Here is a 22,690-nt window from a genome sequence, read left to right as displayed (position 1 = left end):
GGAATCCAAGGTGAAAAGGGGAGGTTCTTTTACTGAATAGGCGTCTGCCTCAGAGACAAATACCACATAACTCGCCCTCCCGACCATCAGAGGTACCTACGAAAGTTTCCCTCCTCATTCTGGAGTATTCGTGAAATACCTGCGGAGGATAGGTACGGAAGAGCACCATCGTTGCTGGTTCTGCAGAGATGGAAGGGAGGACTTCCCTGTGCACAACCTGTGGGAGCGTTCAGAATTGGAGGAGAAACGGGAGGAAGCGAGAGGAAAAAGACTGAATTGGCATAGGAATGTCATAGAGAGAGAGCTGACGCAGAATTGCGAGAAGTGGAAGGCATTCCAGTGAAGAGTTGGGAGAATAATGCGGAAGAAAAGTGCTGAAAAGGTGAGAAGAAGAAGAAACTTGCGGGATGAGCAGTAGCTCGAGCGACTGAGCGCCCTGTAGAAATGCTGACGAGGCGATTCCGTGGCCAGGGTGAAGAGAGGATGGGCTGCTTTTAGTGGGTAGGTGGGTGAAAAGTCAAATCCCACACCACCCGACTCTCACCAACGGGCCAATAAAGGTCCCCGGTCGGGTGTCCTTGGGAAAATTTCCACCTTTTCGCGACGCAAAAAAAAACTTAACTCACTTAACATACGGCTTTCCCAGAATTTGCCGCTTTATTTGCAATTAATCTTTTTTCTTTATAAAGATACCTCTAATCTCTAGTATCTAAGGTGACTCATTCTTATCATTCCCCCGACAATTAAATACAGAATTATTATCCACATTTCTAGTTCGTGAGCCACAAACTGTCGACATGCACATAATGTAAATAATAATGATGAGTTTCATTTCTATTGTGGTCTTGATCCTTTCTTTAAATACTGCACCGACCCTGACGCAAGTAAATAAATTTACCGGAATATTTCAACACATTTCAATGTCGAAATATTTTAGAACACATCGATCACCTCAGAAGAATTATTCGCTCATTGGGAAGCGGTTAAGGAAAGCATCAGGCAAACGCGCAATGAGATCCTGGTTAGACAGGATCACGAGGTGATTGAACTGATATACGGGGCCCAACAAATTAAAATGAAGATATCGGAGAGGTTTGAAGTATACAACACTATTTATAGGAGAGCAATAACAAAAATATTAAAAGAATCTAATGATGAAGGTAAGAAAATAAGTATTTCGACTTTCGGTTGATATTATATGAAGCTTCGTTGGCAGAGGTTGTTAGGTGCGTAATGAACTTGAATGCGGAGCTTATACAGTTTGATGAGGAAGCCCTTGACCTGATAGATAACCGGGTCATCGAAGGCGAGTTGTTAATCTATAATTTTATAGATTTTTTAAACGTTCTTCTCGAAAGCATAAGCGACCTTAGAAGCAATGTGGAATCGTGCAATAGAAGTTATTGCACCAACGAGATAAGCACTCTGCTTTCTAGAGCTCACGAAATGGTTTCGCAAGATATCGCCACCTTCGAAGAAGACCTCTCCGATACCATCAAATATTTAAGTTTAAATGACGAGATGTATGCACATAAAATCCTAAACCTCTTGCGAAAACTCAAATTCTGTGTCTACGTTAACGTTTAAGGTGATAGCGATTAGATCAATATCTATATATGTATGCATAATCTGATGTTTCAGGCCACTCCTTAATATTAATACGTAATTAAAAAAATAATAAATAAAGCAATTATAGCTATACTGAGTGGCCCAAAATTAATGTGTAATAAACGCGGAATTTACATCTAAAAATATAGCAAGAAGTTCGTATAAACATTTTCATGGCAAAGTGGTCGCTCGTCGCTTTACCATCCGAAATTTTTTATTGTGGGCCACTGCTACCCTTCGTTTTTGACAGATCGCTTTCCACCGAGCCATTTTTCAAGTTTGATTATAAAAAATAATCTGAGGGGGCTAAATCTGGCGAATGGGGAGGTTGAGGAAAAAGGACGAATTCAAGTGAATTGACTTTGGCCTCTGCGATTACGGTAAAAGTGGATAGATGCGTTTTCTTGATGAAGCAAGACCTTAAATACCAAAAAGCTATCGTTCTTCTTGCAGATGGAACAGTTTTTGCCTTGGATGGAGCCGATTCTCCCCTTTGAGTCCATTGGTGTGCCTGCTCTTTCGTCTCTGATGTGAACTGATGGGCTCATGCTTCGTCCATGGTTAGGAATCGACGCAAAAACTCGGCTTTATTGCTGCGAAACTTTGCCAAACCCTTCCTTGAAACAACCTCACCGCGCTGTTTTTGCTCATCCTGCACACAACATCGTCATATCCAATTATTCGGTCAAAATACGATGTACAATACTTTCTGGAATGTTCATCATGTTTGCTAACTCACGTCATTTTAGCCGCCGGTTTTCCAGTAAAATTTTGTGGATTTTCACCGCAATTTCTGGACTGGTCCGATCTGGAACGTCAGCTGGTAGACCACTGCTGAGTTCGTCTTGACAACTCGTACCACCCCGTTTAAACTCTGCTACTCAATATTTTACAGTTGTTAACGAAGGACCAGATAACACCCGAGTGGAATCTATCTCTGCTTTAATTGGATGGACTAAGACCTTTCATACGAAAGTATCGAATGACGTATTGATGACCTGTTTTTTCTATGTTCATCAAATCTCTAAAAACGACTTCAAAACAATGTGCCACGCTCGGACTTTAGATATAAGTTTTTTAAGTTTTGGTCTTTGTACTACAAGCAATTTTTAATAAAAATTGACATCTATACGTCAGATAGGGTACTTCTGGTACTATCCTCGTCAACTATTAGAACAACGCAAGTGATGCTTTGCCCCGCAAAACCACACAAAAATTACATTAAAATCCGTTGTGGAAATATATTTCGAGCGTAGGAGCATCGCATCGGCAGTGCCAACATGAGCGAGGTCTTAGAGTACCGCCCAACTACCTCTTTTGCGACCCACCCACTGGGTGGGCTCAAGATTTTCAATAAAAACCCCACGGGGCAATTTGGAGTACGAACCTGGAGCTGTATTGTGACGTAACCGAGCCTTGAAAAACTGATAATATTTTTAATCATTTAAAGACGCGTGTGAAAGACGGTTGAAAAATATCTGGAAAAGAGCCGAAAGAACCTCCGTTGCTCCAACATTTTTAGCAAGCGAATGAAACCCTTCAGAGGGCTGTAGCAGCCTTCGGAGTACCGGAAACATCTTGCCAAAGTACTCGAATTCAATCAGTAATCGTGGAAAATAAATTAGAAATTTGCCACTAAATTGTCTCTCTCACTTCCACTCTCTCTTGCACCGATCACCTTTCGATTGCTCGTCCGCAAGTCCTTTCCTCGTAGAAAGGGTATGAATTTAACGCTTTCTTACTTCTGAGACCATCCTCAGAGCACACGATTAATATCCCTCCCGGCTCCACAAAGCCAAATATTTTCCTAATTTTCCAAAAGCTAAAAAAACTTAATTGGATTTCTCAGAAGTAAAGATTGTTTGCTAAAGTTTATTAAAACTGATGAATTCCCTGGGAAGCGGGACCTGAATGTCCCGGAAATTGATTTTATCCCGGAAACTTGGCGAAATTATGTTTCCTGAAAAGCCGATAACGAAAATTTGAATATCAGTTAATGCCGTTGTTTCAGACGTTTTTAGATAAGCGCAGCAAACTCCCCGATGGATTTTCTAAGAAAGGGATTAAATGCAGTGCGGCCATCCCTCGAGCGACCCTCAAGGCAGGATCTGATCTTTTCCTTTTGTGTCCCGCAATATCGCATACAAATTGGATCAAAATAGTTCCTATTTGCCTAACCTCAATTCTCCAGGGCCGCATTGTTTCGGCATTACGTGCAACCGCCCTAAGTGTGCCAGATTCCGTTCGAATTGTTCGCAACAATGCAGATGCGATATCCTAATTCTGGATTGTTTGCCAAGACGATCCGGAGGAATAGAAATTACGGAATATGAAAGGAAGCGCCTCTGCATATCGTGTGTGCATACATTGGAAATTGGCCGCATGGATTTAGATGCCCCAAAAGTGCATAGTACGTGCCAATGTGGGCTGCCTGGTTGGAATTTATTAGTGCAGTGGTTCGACCATACAATTATTGCCCGCGAAAGTTTAGGAGGTTTCCATGCTAGTAGATTTCCCACGAAGAGAGCTCACCTCTCTGCGGCGCATTAAAGTGGCAATTTAATAGCGGGGAAAATGGACGAACGCTTCGAGTAAATCAATCAAATTAAACTTTATCTTTACCGAATTAGATTAAAATCTTATCAATTTAGATTTACTACTTTAAAAATGTACAAGAAAGCCCGATTTCGTGCTGTACCTTTTAGGGGCCGATACCGATTTTTTAAATTCACCGTTCATTAATCACGTTTCATTATTCACCTCGACAGGAGACGCTGTTAGTGCCTTAGCATTGAAATAATTAACAGGTGCCAGCCTGCTTGACCCCATCAATTCCTGTTCGCCAGTATTAGGACTCATTGACATTTCACCTCGCAGACAACTAAGTCTGATGAGAAACGCGTCATTATCCATGTCGCAGTGAGTTGCCCCTTTAGGAATGTTTAAAATTAGAAGAGAGTTTCGTCGAGGGAGGAACGTATATCTGGCAAAAGTTAGTCGCAAGTGCGCAACAGAAATGGAGCGAGAATGTCGGGCAACACATATCGCTAACACATGGGGCCCTCCCCTCCAAGAAATAGGGCCAATTTTAGGGGGATGTCGGCAATTATTTACCACACCCGCTTCCTCTAGATCATTGATTTAAACATCCAAAAAAAAAATGTTAGTAGTTTGTTAAGCGCTCTCAGGTATCTATCGGATCCATCTTAAAACTTCTTTCTTACTTTAGTCCTTGATGACATGATGAACTTGCTTCGCAGCTGATTAGCATCGATAGGTGCAGATTTGTAAATGAGGTCAATCAGAATTCCCCATAAGTAAAAGTCTGATAGTGATAGGTCTGGTGAGCGTGCGGGCCAACGTATGTCTCCAGCGTTTGAAAACATTTTACCTCCACTAATTCAATATTGAAACTCGTTTCGCGAGTTTTTACAAAAATGTTGAAAGCAATATGCATAACACAATTTCCCGCGGGAGCGTCGAAGCAATTTGCAGCTTTCTTATTTGCGAAGGGTACAAACATGGGATTTTAATTGGAACCGTGCAATGGAATAGTTCTTAAAAAGAAAGAACGCCCATGTTCCGACTCCTTCAAGTTATGTAGAGGAGATTCTCACGTGAACTCAGATGCGTTTGAGGCTGTAAATCGCTCCGTAACTCGACCCATTGTGGAAATATAATTAAATTTTCCAAATTATCATTTAAACTATTAGAAAATTAAATTCAATTAATAGACCCTCGGAGGTCAGCAACAGCGAAGCCCTGAGCAAAGGAAATTCATAACAGGCATTGTTATTGGGACGTGTAATTCGTGATGCAGCCGCGGAAACTCAGCTAAGTGTGCGAACTTCAGGCAAATTTCTAGCTTCCCCTTGAATCCAGCGTTTCCTAGATATTCATGTTTTGTCTTGATATACGGAGAAGTGCTTTGTGCACTTGACAACTTCTCTTCCGTCGAATATTTTCCTCGAATTTAATACGCCCTAGCAAATACCTACTTATGATTGTTGTCTTGAACTTACAGACAAAGTTCTATATAATCAAGCTTAAAAGTCATTCAACGAATATCAGTTACCTCGCCAATGCATTATTTTAATTTGAAAAAGCCAGCAAGGGAACAATAATGAAGCTTTTAGCGAGTTGAGAAAAATAGTGCGAGCATAACTTGTTCCCCTTTTTTTAGCAAATGATCCAAAAAAAAACAAAAAAGTTATCTCACGATATCGGACATTAAGAACAGCTTTGGGCGTCTAAAAAATATTGAAAAAAATCATCCAGTGTTTTTCGCCGCTATTCCCGTATTCACTGGGGATCCCCTAAAACGCTCTCCGAAGGTATTCCGCCATTTAGGTGATATCGTGTACAGCCACAATGAGGAAATGGCATTTTTGTCTCCACTTTTTCCTCCAAATTGCGCTCCTTCATCTAATTTTGTGTAATATCTCTTTCCCTCGTTTCTTAGGCCCATTTTCGTTTCATCCTCATGGAAGATGGGAAGTTTTCTCGCTATGAAACTTAATTGGTAATTTCGGGAACGCTTTCCTTAATTTCTGACAATACTCTTTTCAGTGGGCAATGTTCTGTATTAGCAGTTACTTGGCAAGGAAAATCATATATTTTTCTGTATATGTTCTTTTAATAATGCTGGATGGGGATATCGGAGAAAGAGAATATATAAAGTCAGTTAAGCAGGGGTCTTCCAGCTGAACAAAACTTTCCTTCGAAATTGGCCAGCAATACAGTCTGGTGACTCTATTTCGGGACGTGTAATGAACAATATTTTCATTATTAAGCTCTGAATTTCATTAGGAGCCCGGATATTGGCATATTTCGGCGCGCTTACGAGGAAGGTCAATTTTCCCTTGCCCCTACGAAAACCGTGTATTTTTAGTATAGTTAACTTACTGTGACACTTTGGTTTTCAAAACTTTATGATGAATATTATAATTTTTTCGCGAAACACCCTGTATATTATTAAACATTACGGGCCTACCAATTACGAGGATTTTTTACAATTTTTTAAAAATATATTTTCGTTTTGTGTGATTATTAACTTTAATTTTGCACAATTAACTTTAATTAATTAAAAAGTCATTAAACAAATTATTTTTAAAATGTGATATACTAATATTTAAGTTTAACATTTACATTCGGCTATGTGGGTGCTTTAACAAACTCTCGATTTTTCTTTCAATATTTTCTTTGATACTGATCGTTCATGTCGATTTTTCATATTGAAACCTGATTTAATTTCGCGAATATATACGAATCGTCGAAAATTAATTTCGGGCTCCCATAACGCAATCCAAACATCAAACCCGTATTGACTCAGTCTGATAATGAATGGCCGGATTATTCGCGAATCGCGAATATCAATTCAATTGCAGACAGATTTGTAGCATTTTTATTTACTTTCGGCAATTTTGCTCTACCGCCATCCTCCTCTTTGGATGGACAAAGGAGAGAAAAATTCATTTTCATCTCTCCACTTGTGTCTGCTCTGCGGAATTCTCATTTTGTTCCGGACGTAATGAGAACTGTTCGTTAAAGCGAGATACATAAATAAAAGACTGAACGATTTTTTTTCTACCCGATCCTTCTGCTAGTGTAGGAATTCGATTTTACTGTATAGACATCGTGTTCCATGGCTACAAACTATGTACCGAATATCCGCTTTTGGACCCTGACCGTGACGACCTCGGTAATTGTATGAGATACGTTAGTCGGCACGCTCACCAGATTTGGCCCCGCTAGATTATTTTTTTGTGGAGAACTGTGAAAGACCCCGTTCATAAGTAGATATTAGTGAGACACGAAGAAAGATTTGACGCATAGAGTTGTACTTGGAAGTGCAGGGTGAACACTTCTGATCTCCAGAGTTGAACTTGATGCTGGAGCCATACAAAATTTCCTTATTCTACTTTGGGCACTTTTTGAAAGTAATTCGATGTTGGTCACAGCCCAAAAACATAAATTATGTATATAACCATTTACCCACTAATTCACTCTACTTCATCCAATATAACACAATTTTTTCTTAACTTCTAGGAATGCCCCAATACTCACCAATATAACAATTTGATGCCACTTTCACATTAGGGGCCAGTACGTACCTGAAAAAATAAAAATAAATAATAATTTTTGTCCATATCTCGCCACAAACTTAATAATTTTTCACTTTTTTTATTTTTTATTTTTCATTTCCTAGGGATTTTAAACCGATTTTTTGACGAAATGGATCTCATTTTTTAGCTAAATTTGCGGATGCATCAACTTCCAGCTAAGAAATTCCCTGTAGGTATAGAATAGATTTGAATAAGACGGTCCAATCCCAAACATTTGCTTCCGAGATCAATCATTTGCCTCGTGCAGGGCAGAAAGGGCTCGAATAAAAGATTTGCCTACGTTTTGTGTAAAAGGGCTTTGAGTGCCCATCAGTCTAAAAGGATGGATAGAGCTGATTTGATCTTTAATCTTTGATTGGTTAGTTGAGAATTTGTTCAGGATTAAGTGCAAATGAATTAGAAAATATCGTCGCTCTGATTCGCACAGCTCACTCAACCAAATATTCCGGTGAAAGATTTTTTGGAAAAACAGGAAAAACAAAGAATAAATTTCCCCGAGAAAAAGAAAATGAGAAAAAAAAGTGGTGAAAACTACATTGGATCGGCAAAAGGACAAGACGAATATTCTCGCACTCGCTGGCAAGTTCCGGAATAATCTCGACGTTCAGAAGGAAATAACCGACAAATATAGCATCGGTTTCAGATTTTTGGTTTCCATCGTGAACGAGTGCAGCTAATTTGGCAATTATGTGGAAAATTATTTCCTGCATTAGATAAATAATAAATGAGAATTTGTGGTTGATTTAAATTGTAAATTACACCACACAATATGTATTATTTTAGTCTGTTAATGGCTTCATTTGCTGATTTTCAGGCCCTACAACAAACAACACAAACGCATCTCTGTCGTTCTTCTGATTCATTTTGTTTTTACACAGTTTACGATGAATAAAATGAATTCCACGGAACTTGCGTAGAAAGACTCAGAACAGAAAGAAATGCTAAAGCGTTGAAGTCATGTAAATTAGGCGACAACTGACACCAGGCTCCCGTCCTTTCCCTTAAACAACTTGTACAGTGAGAAGCCGCCTACTAAACTTGGTGACGTAAATGACTATTGCTGCACGTGTGCGTGTAAAGATTTTATCGCACCGTAATATTCAATACAATTTATTGTAAATCGCATGTTAACACATACAAACCTGCGAAAAATATTGCATTTAATACCTGCGTATGTTTCATTACAGAACTCCATTGCTGATGGAACTCCGGATCAGATCGCTCGATTCCCTGAAAACGAAGTACCGTAAAGTGTAACTTTCCGCGATTGTTAAGCGAATAAATACGTCACACGAACGGATGTCTGACAATTTTCTTGTTTAGATAATACACCGACTTTCAAAAAAACCGCAACACCAAGAAGAACACATCGTACACGTTTGAAATTCTGGCATTACGTTGGGTCGGGTAATAGATGAAAACGATCAAAATATCAAAAGAAAATTATTGTGAATAAGTGAAAACATTTAATAATAATTTAATAATGGGTGGTATCTCCTCTTAAATTAATACATTCCTCTAAGCGACGTGGCATGCTTAAAATTAAATTGTCAATATCTTCCTGTGGTATTGTATGCCAGGCAATCTGCGCCTGCTCGCGGAGTTCATCTGTGGTCTCTGGAGGGCGAGCTAAACGTTGAAGGCCCGACCCATTATATCCCATACATGCTCCATTGGGGACAAATCTGGAGACCGAGCTGGCCAAGGCAAAGTATCCAAATTTTCAGCTTCCAAATACCTCAAAGTATCGTTGGCTACATGTGGTCGCGCATTATCCTGTTGAAATGTGCTTCCAGGATGGTCGTGCATGTATGGTACAAGAACCGGTTCTATGAGACGCTATTAATGTACCTCTGAGCATTTAATCTTTCATAAATGAAACCAAGAGGAGACCGACTACCATACTGGATGGCACCCCAAACCATGACACCTGGTGTTAAACCAGAATGACGCCTTTCCGAAAAGTCCAAATTTAATCGCTCTCCCCTGCGCCTTCTAACACGTAACCGTCCATCAGATCGCCATAAACAAAATCGGCTCTCATCACTGAACACGATTCTTCTCCACTCATCCATCCATCGCACTCTCAGACGACACCACTCTAGTCGGACTACCCTGTGGTTTCGTGATAATGGAAGCCGACGCATAGGACGATATGAATTTAGTCTAAAACTTCGAATTCTGCGATATATCGTACTAAGGGAGACCCTTCGATTTAGGGTGGCTACCCAGTCAGCACCAAGAGACGGAATTGTTTCAAACGGGGCGCCTGTCACTGAACGACGAAGTCGCCGGTCTTCGCGTCGGTTCGTCATTCTTGGACGGCCACTACCACGATGACGATTTACTGACCCTTCGTTAGACCAATCTCTCCAAGCTCTTAGCACTGTTGATGCGTTTCGATCCAATCTACGTGCAATTTCGCGGAAAGGTCAACCTGCCTCATGCATACCAACAATTCTTCCCCTTTCAAAGGGAGTTAACTGCCGATAAACTGCATTTTGGCGTACACGAGGCATTTTGCACTACCACACATTTAATGTGGTACTAACAATGGTACCTTTATCGCTATCCGCCTGTAAAAAAAATGCAAAAAGAACGATCGTCACAGATAAAAAAGTAAAGAAAAACTTCATATCGCATTAAAATACGAACTTGAAATTTTTATCATTTTTTTCTCTTTACAAGTCTAAAATCATACCAAAATTTCACATACATACAATGCGTTCTTCTTGGTGTTGCGGTTTTTTTTAAGTTAGTGTATATTGGCATAATTTAATATTAATTCCCGTCGAGGAAGACCGAAGTATTCCTAGGTATAAAATTGTCCCAAAAAGTCAACGGCAAGACGATATTCTCCTGCAAGTGAAAAACGATCCCGGATAAGAAGTTACGGAAGGAAACTCGTCACAGTTTTTCCGCCTTTCTTATTTACTTTACCGTCAAAGTGACCTCTTATTTTTCTTCTGTTATTTATTTGATTTACCCTACATTCGCCAAACCGTATCGCGCTATAGTAAACTATGTCCCAGTGATTGTTTATTTTTCCCTTATTTATTTATCCCAGCAATTTATTTTCTTCTTTTCTGCACGAAACATCCTTCGTATAAACTAATGAAGAACTTTGCATAAGACAAAAACTTAACTTTAGGAGATAAGTCGTTCTGCATAACGAGGAATATTGTTTAATTTTACGTACAGTTACGTAACTCAAGATGTAAGTTTTACATTCGAGGATCACTCATTGCTCTCGCTTATTTTTATTTTTGGTGTCTCTCAGACGTCAGTTTTATGTTTGAGTGTCTCTCATTACACTCGTTTATTTTTATTTTTGGTCTTTGACATTTAATTTAATACTAAAACGTGGCACTAAAACTACACATTCCGGTAAAACTCAGGCAGAACTAAGGCTGCAGTAAATTACAAATTACTGCGACGTTTTTATTCTAAACCCGAAGTATATAAAATTATGCTCCTGTTCTGGGAAATATTGCACCCATTGCAGGCTGCTTTATTCCTTATTACACCCCAGCTCCAGGGAAATTGCTTCTGCAGTAGACACTAGAAAATGTCATGTTTCAACTAGGTATTTACCTAAATCACACTCGATCTTAAATTTCTTTACATTGTACCATTCTTTATGTGGAATATTTTCAGCTGTCGGATGAACTCTATCGCACAGTTTTCGATAATATATAAATATTTCAGGTATTCGCATCAATAATTTATCACGATCAACCATCAGATTGTCGGTAACTATAAAAGATATGAGATTACGGAATCATCGGCCGGCACGGCCATCAGATCTATCCCCATTAGATTTTGGGGAAATGTGAAAGACCTTTGTTTATCAATCCGGGCCCAGCAAATATTAATGAGGGGCGATGTCCGACAATCGCCGCTCCACAATTGCGCTGAACTTGGATATGGAGGGTGAACCCTTCGACCACCTCTTACATATTGCATCTTTTACTTCTTTCTTATTTTGTTTTTTCCACTGTTATCGCTAAGGGAATGAGAGTGGGGCACTTAACTTAGTGCCTCTTTATCCTCGATTTGATCGGAAATTAGCCTGTTTTCTCTAATAAAAGAGCCAAGATGTACTAGTTAGCAGGGGTAGTTTGATCTTGGTCGCCGCCCCATGACTTAAATTTTGCAGCCCTTTCTAATGATTGATTTAGCACCGCCTCCGTTGTCTGCATTATAAATAACCGATTGCTCAGTCCCGGTAGCCATAAAATAAACAGGACGTCCATCCACGAAATAAATTACGACATCATTCAGAGTGTCACGTACAGAATTCTTTTACAATGGAGTTTCTTCCAGGACAAAAGTTTTAATTTACAGGCACTCGAAGTTCACGTCCTTTTGCTCTTAGGCACGACAAAACAAGTTTGAACAACATCAAAGGGAGAGATGGAACGGATGTAACTTATGTGTGAGGATGGACAAGTGAGTGTCGAGTAGAAATGGAAAAACATGGAAAGTTTTTGGGCAAATTTATTGGAGTTTCCAGGGAACGTTGCTATGAGGACGCTAACTGAGTAGATTGGCTATCTGCAGCAAAACATGGGCATAACAGGCACTTTCCCTCGGTCAATTTTCAATTAATCCGATGACGACGATGTTCCCTTATTTATTACGGCCTAGTGCCCTCGAAATTGATTAAATGCTCAGATCAAAACAGGAACAAAGTCTGATTTTCAATTAATTGTAAATGTGATTAAGGTTTTAGTGCACCAGTTGCCTCGTAGAGGGCCCGAGGTTATTAATTTTCAATGAGATTTCCTCGGTCCTTCGTAATCGACTTAACCATTAGTATCCTCTAGGAATGCTTAGAATTCTGCATTGGGGATTCAAATAATGGTGTCATTGAAAAAACAGATATTTTTGAATTCGCTTCGCACCATTGAGGTCTCGAAAACCATAAAAGATACGAAGTCGGTTAAATCGTGGCAAACTTGTGCAATTTTATTCCCGACAAAATTGCGTTTTGAAATTTAGGAAATTCCAACTGGTTCCGGAAATATTTGAGAAACTTTTATTTTTAACAGCCTGGAGAGATAATTAAAAATAAATATAATTTACATGTTTCTTATTTTTTGGTACTGAAATATTCAAAACGCTTTTTTTTTATACCGAAGTTACGTAGAAACGTGATTAATAACAAACATCACTTCTAAGCTTCGCATTTATGTGTCCTAAAAGACAGAAAAATGCGATTTTTGATAGTATCTCTCGGTAAAATGTTAGCACCAGATCGGCACGTGATTTTGAATGAACTTATTAGTTTATTTTTAAAAATCAGTTAGAACGGTTTCTTAATAGAAATTCAATAAAATAACGCCAAGCATTATAATTAATCTTTAATGTTTTTATTTTTAATTGGTTAATAAATTAGTTGGCGAATACTGCATCTGAGAATTTCGTTGCTGTTAACTATTTAGTTTAATTACAGATTTACTAATTAACTAATTAATCGATTAATTTCCTGTTATCTGGTATTTTTATTTCGAAATTGGGTCTAATGGGCCTAATGTCGCATCCTACCATTTTCTATTCACTTCGCAATATTTTTTGTCAACATTTTTTGGGTCAAATATTCTAACAACCATTTATGCTTACACAATCACAGAGGTCAAACATTTCGAGGCAACAAATAGCACTGAAACCATAATAATACGCTTTTAAGATTCGGACCTTCCTGTTTCCAACTTTCCTAGGCATCAAATTGCGGTATATCGTGCGATTTGTAAGAAAAATGCAGGCTTCGCTAAAAATAGGTTCACGAAAGTCGATTTAAATTGCAAATTATCTGGATTTATGGGGGAAAATGCACAGATTTAGAAAGCATTCGATTCAAATATTAGTTTTGGGGTTAATGCCGCTTCAATCCCGTTTTCATGGCAAGTCAGCGCTTAATTTAAATTGCACACATTAAAAAAAGAAAAAGGAGAATTAATTCTGAACAATAAATATTGCTGTATATGTAAGACATAAAGTATTGAGCGCAATTGTTAATGTAAGAATTGCGCAAAATCGCATTCACCATATTGTCGAAATCCGCACTAAATACAAAATTTGGGCACGTCAAAGCGGATATCCGCAAAAACTGGTGAGTCATATGCTATGAAGTTATAATTAAAATTTTAAAAATCGTTTATGTTATATTCGCTTTTTAGATAGCTCTTCAACCACGTCATCTGATGCTTTATAAAGTGTATTTTTCATTATTAGTAAATTTACACAGAATTACCAATTGCGCTCGTAGCCTACATTGTCCAATTATCGATATCACCATTCAATTGATACTTCTACCACATATCTACTTTTTTCACCTAACTTTATGCTATTTGCCAAATTTATTACACCATTTTTTCAAGTCTCCCGTGACGTAGGCTATAACGTGATAAATTTGGGGTGACTAATAACACCCATGGCAATTTTTAGTTAACTTTATTAACTCCAAGCATGCACAGAAAAGGAAAAAAAATTACGAACTATAGCCACCGTCTACAGGTGTCTGCTGACATACTACCGCCATTAAAAAGCTACAAAACCCTCATACCAAATTAAATTGGTTTATTGCTACATTCGACAATTAGCTAAAACTTCATTTTCCAAAACCCATTAAAAAATTCGTTTTTAATAAGATTCAAATTTTTTTAGAACAAATTTGCAAAGTAATTTTATTTTAAAGCTCACTATTCCTCACTGGTTCTGCTTGAATTGATGCTTGACTGTTTGATTGATGAGGGTTGATCGAAGACGAAACGTTTGAGAAAAAATTGAGGGTCCCCTATGAATTCCCGTCATTTTTCAGACAACCGCCGCACTTTCCAATTCTAAAGTCAGTCAAGAACTCAGGAAAATAAAACTCTTCACTCCTAAATTTAAATTATTTAAGTAATATTTTATTGAACGCAGTTTCTGGCAGGAAAGGCACATCTCGAACGAAATTTTATACGATAAACTATACGAATATCGATTAAATTTCCTGCTTTTCGTTGGCCACGAAATACTGAAAAAAGGCCCTTCAGGTATAAATTGAAATGTTCCAATCACATTTCATTCAAACCAATTTCCTTGCATGATTTACCCCAATGTTGTACCACACTCCAGGGCCATGTTACACTACAAGTTGTTGAAATTTCCTGCGCCAGAACCACTCAAGAAGCTTTGAAAAGAAGACCCTTCATGCTTAAATTTAAATGGTTTAAATCATATTTCGTACAACTGCTCCTTTGCGCGATTTGCTCCAACATTATACAACTCTCCGGAGTATTTTCATTCAGTCGGGAAAAACCACCCTTAACGCATAAATTTAGATGCTTTAAATCAGATCCCATACAACTCGATCTTTTTACAAGATTTAATGCAAAGTTGTACTACTATCCCGGGCAAATTTCTTTTGGAAATTGTACAAATTTTGTTTGAATTTCCTGCTCTGAAAGTATCCGGAATTAACCTTAAAGGAAAAAACTGCATAAATTTAGCTGCTTTAAATCAGATTCGACGCAATTTGTTTCGTCATAGTTACAACTCCCTAGGTCAATTTTAACCGCAAACTGTACAGAGTTCGTTGAAGATTCTCGAATTTCGATTTAAATTCAATCCTGGACCCATGACTGTTCATGCTCAAATTTAAATGTCTTAAATCAGGTTTCGATCGATTCAGATTATTGAAGGATTTACCTTAAAGTCACGGAAATTTCCTGCTTTTAAAGTCAGCCATGAAATCCTTAAAAAACCGCTATTTATGGAACTAGTTAGGAAATATGTTGTTCACAAAACAGCATTTCCTGGTGAGTTGGTGCATGATTTCCTTTTGGATTTCGCTGTTCAATGAAGAAATCACCGCCTTTTGCAGACCTCAATAACGATTTCAAAAACCTTTCCGTTGGCAAACTTGTGAAAAGAACTCTTTCATGGTAATAGAGATCTAGACCTCTCTGACACAATACAAACTCGGTCCTGTACTCATTTTGCTCCCTTCGGCTCGTATAAATCTTGGAAACTCCAACTTCGCATGATCCAGATAACACATTTCAGACTAGAAAAGGAGAAGCAGGAATATAGGACAGACGACTCGGATGTAAGATGGCTTCGTAAATGGCGTGTAAAGATTATATTTTATGTGGCTCAGAGTCATATCTCTAAAATATGAACGTAATACCGCTGCAGCATCGTCAGCAAAATTTTAAGGCGAAAATGGAAAAAATAGAAACATCGGGTAATGGGACGTTCCTTTTAAGTTATTTCAAGCTGGTTTCGGTTAGTTCAAGTTCAGGAAATCAGAGAGGCTCTAGAGGACAAGAAGTTGTTCGCAGTGTCAACGATCGTGCAGAAGTTGGAAACTATGAGTCTGCAGATGGCAATAAATCAAACCGTTATCATCACGAAATGTAGAAATTCTATGTCCAAACGAGCGAAAGTATCTGGAAATATTTGGGAGCAGGGGACTCCGTATGACGCGTTACGTCTCAAAGAACGTGAAGAAATCCTTGCAAACCATGAGCAAGTAGTGGCAGCAGCAACTAAAAGGAAGTAACAATGTACAGTGGTTATCTCTACCATGCTGTGCGCGATCCAATGTAGAGTTAAGCTCTGAAATATAAAAAGTGCCAGCAACTCTGGCACATTAGATCGTGGACACGAGCCCTGAGGACATGCACATTACACCGCTGCAAGTACAGCAATACAGGACGTTGCCGGGATATGTCCGATATCCTTACGAGTCAAGAAGAGATAAAAAATCTACAAGAAGAAGAAAGAGAAGAAACACGTGTCACGGCATCAACTGTTCGAGGAATGGCAGTAGACGTGGATTCTGTACAAGAGGGAGGGGGGAGGGCGAGGGGATAAAAACTTTATACTATGTATAAAGCATGAGGGGATGGCACGATCCAGAGGGCAAAAAGACAAATTACTTCGTCATACAAGCGATGACCGAACACAGAGTTTTCGGAACTTACCTACAAAGGATCGGAAAGGATTCCAGGGGTACTATGCATCGGACGTCGATCCAGAATACACAATCTTCCATTGTGGAAAGTTTCAGGAAGCCAGGACTAAAGCAGTCCTGAAGTGCGAAATCACCGCCGGTGCCGACAACGGGTCGTCGTTGTTGTTAAATGGCGAAAAAGAGTGCAACGCGGTGATGGAAATGTTGGAACAAATTATGAGGGAAAAGGACGAGGAAGAAAGAATGCAAAATATGCAAATAAATTAAATAATAAACAAACAAAACGAAACTTGAGCGCCAATGGAAATGAGGGGAAAAAATAGAAGCAACCACCCCCGCAAGAAGTAATGCCGGAGGGCGATCCCTACATAAGGGTTTTCAAACGGACAATGCCCGGTACCTATAAAAGTTGCCTTATGTATATATCGTGTGGCTTTAAATTATTGTCGCCCCCCCCCCCTCTCCTTCATGATAACTTTTATCAAACTATTAGTATTTAAAATTCAAAGCAGCATCAAATACGACAAGAAATACCATCTTTTGACGTTTGTTTATTGTTTTAAATGTTGCTTACGTCGCCGGTTGCTCAAAATTGCCTATATTTTAAATTAAAAAAACCAGTCAAGCAACACCTCAAATTTAAGATCTTTCACTACTACATTGCATGGTATATTGCGATTCAAAATGTATTGATTAGTTTTTGAGAAAACTAGGTATAAATTTTCTTAAAACATGCAATACAAATTCGGTAAAATAATGCATAAGCGATGAAAAATCTTATGTGTTGATAGGAAGTTGGTTCGTTTTCGATTTCGAGTTCACAAACAGTCCTTGGTTCAAAAAAATTTAAAAATATATTATAAAAAAATAAATAAAAATAACCAAAGACTGTTTGTGAGCACCAAATCGAAATCAAATCAATTTGCTATAGACAAACGAGTTTTTTCATTATTTTCGTGCTATTTAACTGCGTTTGTATTTCGTTTTTTTACCGACTTTGTATTTTGTTTTCTCAAAAAATAAGCGATAGATTTTGAATCGCAATACACCACACCACAATACAAAAGATAAACAAACGCCAGAAGATAGTAATTTTTTGTCCTATTTAATGCTGCATTTGATTTTTTTTTTAAGTTAATAGGGAGGGGGTAGAATTTAGAGCCGCCCCGTAAAAAAAAAGACACTTCAGATTAGGTTTACGAAGGCATGCCTGCAAAAAAAAACTTCGAAAGTTATTAACTCACTGGACACTAACTGGACGGAGGAGAATGCATTTGAGGAACTAATTGGGTCATATTAGTTCGCCGGCATTTGAAGCTAACTCCTGATCCACGGCCTCCCGTGGAAATAACAATTTTCCTGGAATAATATGGCACAAATTATGTTATTTCATTTAAGTGCAACGGGAATGTTCCGAAGAAAATTACTTTAATATTACCCAACGCTGAGAAAGGGCAGAATTTAAACTGTCAGACCTAAATATTACTACATTAATTACACCATCCATTTGTGAAATTGCCTCGCACACAAATTCTTTGAGGGTTTCGTTTGCCGATAAAAAAGAGAAGAACTATCAAAACAAATTAATTAAAAAACCATCGGACAACAGTCGGGACGAAGCAAAAAGCGGAAGTTTCACAGGGACATAAGGTATTAAAGCGAAACTCATCATCGAAGTTCTAATGAGTTGTGAATAGTAAATTTCCTCTCAAACGACTCTATGCAAACTTGCAGTTTCTTATGATAACGTCAGAATATCAACCGAAGTCAACACAGCCGAATTTATTTAGTTCGAATTAGTTATCCAGAATTCTGCGAATAGCTGAAAACCTAACGAGAGGTAAATCACAATTGGACTTTTTCTATATTGACTGTACAATTCACAAAATCTTCCATACATGCTGCCGCCTGGCAGAGGTTCCTGAATTTTTTCTGGACCATTTCGATTTTAATGCATATTTGAGAGTCCGGTTTCGAATCCTAAGCCTAAATACCCAAAATTAAAAAAATTACAGAAAATTCAAAATTGAATCAAGTTAAATTTAAAAAACTAAATTACCTATTAAAACTTTCATGTTTCCTACACTGACCGGCTACATCCGTTGGGGCCCACCGTTATATTTCGATTTAAGCCCCACTAAATGCAGGTCTTACAACTCCAAAGACGAGGTTTAGGGAAAATCGCTGTAGCGCCATATGAGCTATCATGCTGAACTTTATATCCGGGTTTTAGTAAGACTTTAGCCAAGTCGACTTTAAATTTTTTCTTTAGAAGTGTTACGTTGTCAGAGCTCAGTTTTTGAATCATAACTAGGTTTCAGTCAGCTACTCGTGCCCCGTGCGGTAAAGGGGCTTTACCGCGCGCTCATAGGACGTAGTTTTCACGCAAAACTCCTCTTCGCAACGAACAATTCTTGAGTTGAAGTTCATAGGCAGAGAACTTTTGGGCCACCCTGTGGACGTTGCTCCTGCACCTGCACCTTTTCCCGCTAATATTCCCGATTTATCCACTATCTACTTTGGTAAAAGCTTATTTTAACGTCAAGAACAATATTACAACTAAAAGTTTCAGCATTTCCATGAGAAAAACTTTAATAATTTTCTGAATCTTCTGAAGTCTCGTAGATCACAATGCGCGACGAATTCCAGTGAGATCGGTATACAAATACGAAACAAATTGCCTTTTTATTTATTGACGAGGTGCACTTTCGTATCGGAAGATTCATTTTCCCAACTCCAGATGGAAATTTGTTGACAAAGTAGCTACTGTAGTTTTCCAATTTGTTTGGATGGCTCCGATATTAGTTTTCCAGTAACGCTGTATGTCGTATATGCGTCATATATCGGTCTCATTTTCTTCCCCTTACTTCTCTTTTCCACGCGATGGACGGAGGGTGTGAGTTTGGATAATGGAAAAACGTGTCGTAGGATCTTCCCTTCCATAGGGATAAATTATTAATTTCAAATTAGCTTAACTTGAAGCTAGTTTTCGTAGAAACAGAAACTCTCACCAACAACGAGGCACTATTTCCTCGTTGCTATGAAAATTAGCTGGCAGTTAGAGTTAACAGGGCATCAATAATTTGACCCTCAGAGCCGACCATAAGAGATGTTACGAAAATACAGATCATCAATTCAAATCATGTGCTACCGCTTTGATGTCGATATTTCATATTTGTAGTTATCGATGAGGTCAACTGTGGTCATTCGCTAACTTTTCCTGTTGGAAAATAGTCATATTTTGTAGGTTATGCAGGCTGTTCATTTAACACCATTAGAGCTCTCATGAGTTGATTCGTAATTTCATTAAAAAATCAGTTATAGGGACGCATGCGAAGCTAATAAAGGTGGATCAGTGGAAACCCTACAGGGTGTCCCAAAAAGGAGGGGCATCGTAAAGTGAAATTTTTCTCCACTTGAGCCTGAGTTTATTCCTATATTTTTGCCTCGGGATGCAGTGATTCCAAACTACGACATGTTAAAAAAAATTTTGGACATTTATAGCGCCTCATAAAAAAAGAATGTCGCAATAAGCTTAAGTTAGATTTTGATAATTTTATGAGAGATTTTCATATAAAATTACCCCAGAGGTGCAGACATACTCATTTAGCCAACGATACATACAGGTGCTCACAATAACGACTTTAATTTTCACATTTTCAACTTCAATTTTCTTGATATTTTCAAATAGAATATTGTACTTTTCCGTGACGTAGGACGAAAGAAAATTCTATTTCCTGCAATTTGGTTCAAAATACTATTATATTTAGCTTAAATGTTAACGGAATTATTAATCATTTCAGGAGAAGCTGCACTCATGACTAAGTGCCTAAGGGTTTAGCAGCCGTTGTCATGGTTTCAATGTTACTTGTTTTCAGTTTTTGGGGCCTCATTGACCCCCTGAATAAATTCTATTATATAAATTATATTATGCACGGGTTTTCTATTATTGATTAAGTAATGTCCAGATGATTTCCTTTCCTTAAAACCCTTTTTTTTCACAATTAAAGCTTTCCGTCCATTCAAAACGCTCCTTTGATCTTTTCAAGCCCTTTACATAAGCATATTCTCGATTAGGGAATTGTCGTGCGTGAAGGAACGAGATACCAATAAACAATTTTTATCATAGGAACCCATAATATAAATTATATTAATAAGTTTTGTAAAGAATACTTCAATGGACAGTTTTAAAATAAACAAACCGCAAAGGCACAGAAAATCGCAAATGTGCTGTCAAAATTTGATACAAACAACATTGAAAAAATTAATTTTTAATAATTCCATTAACATTTGAGATTAATTATTTTACACCAAAATGAAGAAAATTGAATTTTCCTTCGTGCTACGTTATAAAAAACACATTGTCCCATATGAAAAAATAAAAGAAATTCAAAAGATGCAAATTAAAATCGCTATTGTGAACGCCCTGTATAGATTTTTCGCTAAATGAGTAGTCGTGTCTGATAAAATTATCTTACATGAGAATCGATTCTAAAATTATCAAAATTCAACTTAAGCTAACTGCGATATTAATTTTTTTATGGGACACTGCGAATGTCTAGAATATCTTTTGAAAAGTCATAGCTTCGAGTCACTACACCTTAAGGTAAAAAAATATACGAACTAACCCAGGTTAAGACGGGGATTCTACAACTGAAAAGAATTTAGGTGAATTCGTTAAAAAATTACACTTTAAAAAACCACCTTTTTGGAACACCCTATAGAGTTGTCACTAATTTTAAAACCCACATTCATCAACGTCATATACATCTCCATAACTGATTTTTTTAAGAAATCACAAACTCATATGAGTCCAAAGGACAGTGAAATGGACATCTCGTATCTGTGACATTAAGATGATAAACTTCCTTTCTATTGCTTTCTTGGATTATTTAATTTTATATAATAAATTTTCAGTAAATTTGATTTTCTTAAATATTCTCCGCTGACCGTACAATATTTTAGCTCGATGCAATATTTCTCAATTCCTAATTAATAGACTTTAACCCGAAACGGCTTCAAGCATGAGCACGAAGTCTTCAACATCAATGAGTGAAGCTGACTCCAGTAAATCTCCTGAAAACTTTTAAAGATTGATTCGGCACTATATCCATTTTCCTTGAACGGATATAAGCGAATCCTCTTCCGGTCGCCATAAACTAGACAGAACGTTCGTCCAGGACATAAATAATGTTATCTATCTAGATGGCAGACTTCTGGACGCAATACCACTTCATTTTCAGCAAAGGTAAAAACAATGGAATTTTAGGTCCTTTTGAAATTTTAAATCTTCCAACCAGACCTACAGGGTCCGTCATATATCGGATGACTCAAGAAGGTGGCTCACCGTTATAGCTTTTTTATTTTTTAAACTTAGAATGTTGAAATTAAGGGAAGCTATATAAAAATGGAGCCGATTGATTGATATTAATGATATTTATCTAGCACTTCCGATTTAACTGGAAATGACCTCAACTTTCGATTTTTAAATGTAATGCCTAATAAATTTTCCATTTTTTGGAATCTAGAGGTCTTTTTTAGTCCAAAAATGTGTTATTAAAAAAAAAATTTTAACTGAAAAAATTGATATGCTGTTAGCATTTGGACACTGTCGTCAACGGCCTTTCGATACTGAGTAACTTTACGCAGAAAGCTTTCCACTTAGATATCATCCAGGCCACCACTATTTTCAAAAATTAGGGAATAAAATGAAAATGAGAAATGCTAATGAAGAAAAAAAATCAAATTTCTACAAGTAGAAATATTTCGTTCTTTCGTTTTGTCATTTGTATTTTTTTTATTTGCATGTTTTAGTGGATTAATGGTTCATTTCTAAATAAACACACATGTGTTTGATATCTAAAAATTCAGGAAAAAATAGTTTTGTAGAAAATTGCAATGAGCCACCATGTTGCCATTTGAAAACCGGAAGATAAATGGGAAAAACTATTTTTCGGTATTTAAATTAGTTATAAATGAAAAAATACTGGAT

General features: G+C 37.6%; 1 protein-coding gene and 1 long non-coding RNA gene across 3 annotated transcripts in view; one reads left to right on the top strand and one right to left on the bottom strand.

Annotated features, from left to right (window-relative positions):
• The window catches only part of Syn1 (Syntrophin-like 1), a 96,943-nt gene that overhangs the window by 50,436 nt on the left and 23,817 nt on the right, over positions 1 to 22,690 (bottom strand). The gene's annotated exons all lie outside the window — the stretch shown is intronic.
• On the top strand, positions 750 to 2,683 carry LOC136341294 (uncharacterized). 2 transcript variants are annotated; one of them, XR_010732481.1, is made up of 5 exons: positions 750 to 884; positions 938 to 1,160; positions 1,217 to 1,988; positions 2,062 to 2,305; positions 2,358 to 2,683. It is a non-coding gene; the product is annotated as an uncharacterized lncRNA (long non-coding RNA). The 2 variants fall into 2 exon arrangements; XR_010732480.1 differs by having other exon boundaries at positions 1,217 to 2,305.

This window comes from Euwallacea fornicatus, chromosome 9 (assembly GCF_040115645.1).
Source record: "Euwallacea fornicatus isolate EFF26 chromosome 9, ASM4011564v1, whole genome shotgun sequence".
In the NCBI taxonomy this organism is placed as follows: domain Eukaryota; kingdom Metazoa; phylum Arthropoda; class Insecta; order Coleoptera; family Curculionidae; genus Euwallacea; species Euwallacea fornicatus.
Note: the sequence above shows the minus strand (reverse complement) of the source record. Positions and strands in the feature narration are given on the sequence as shown.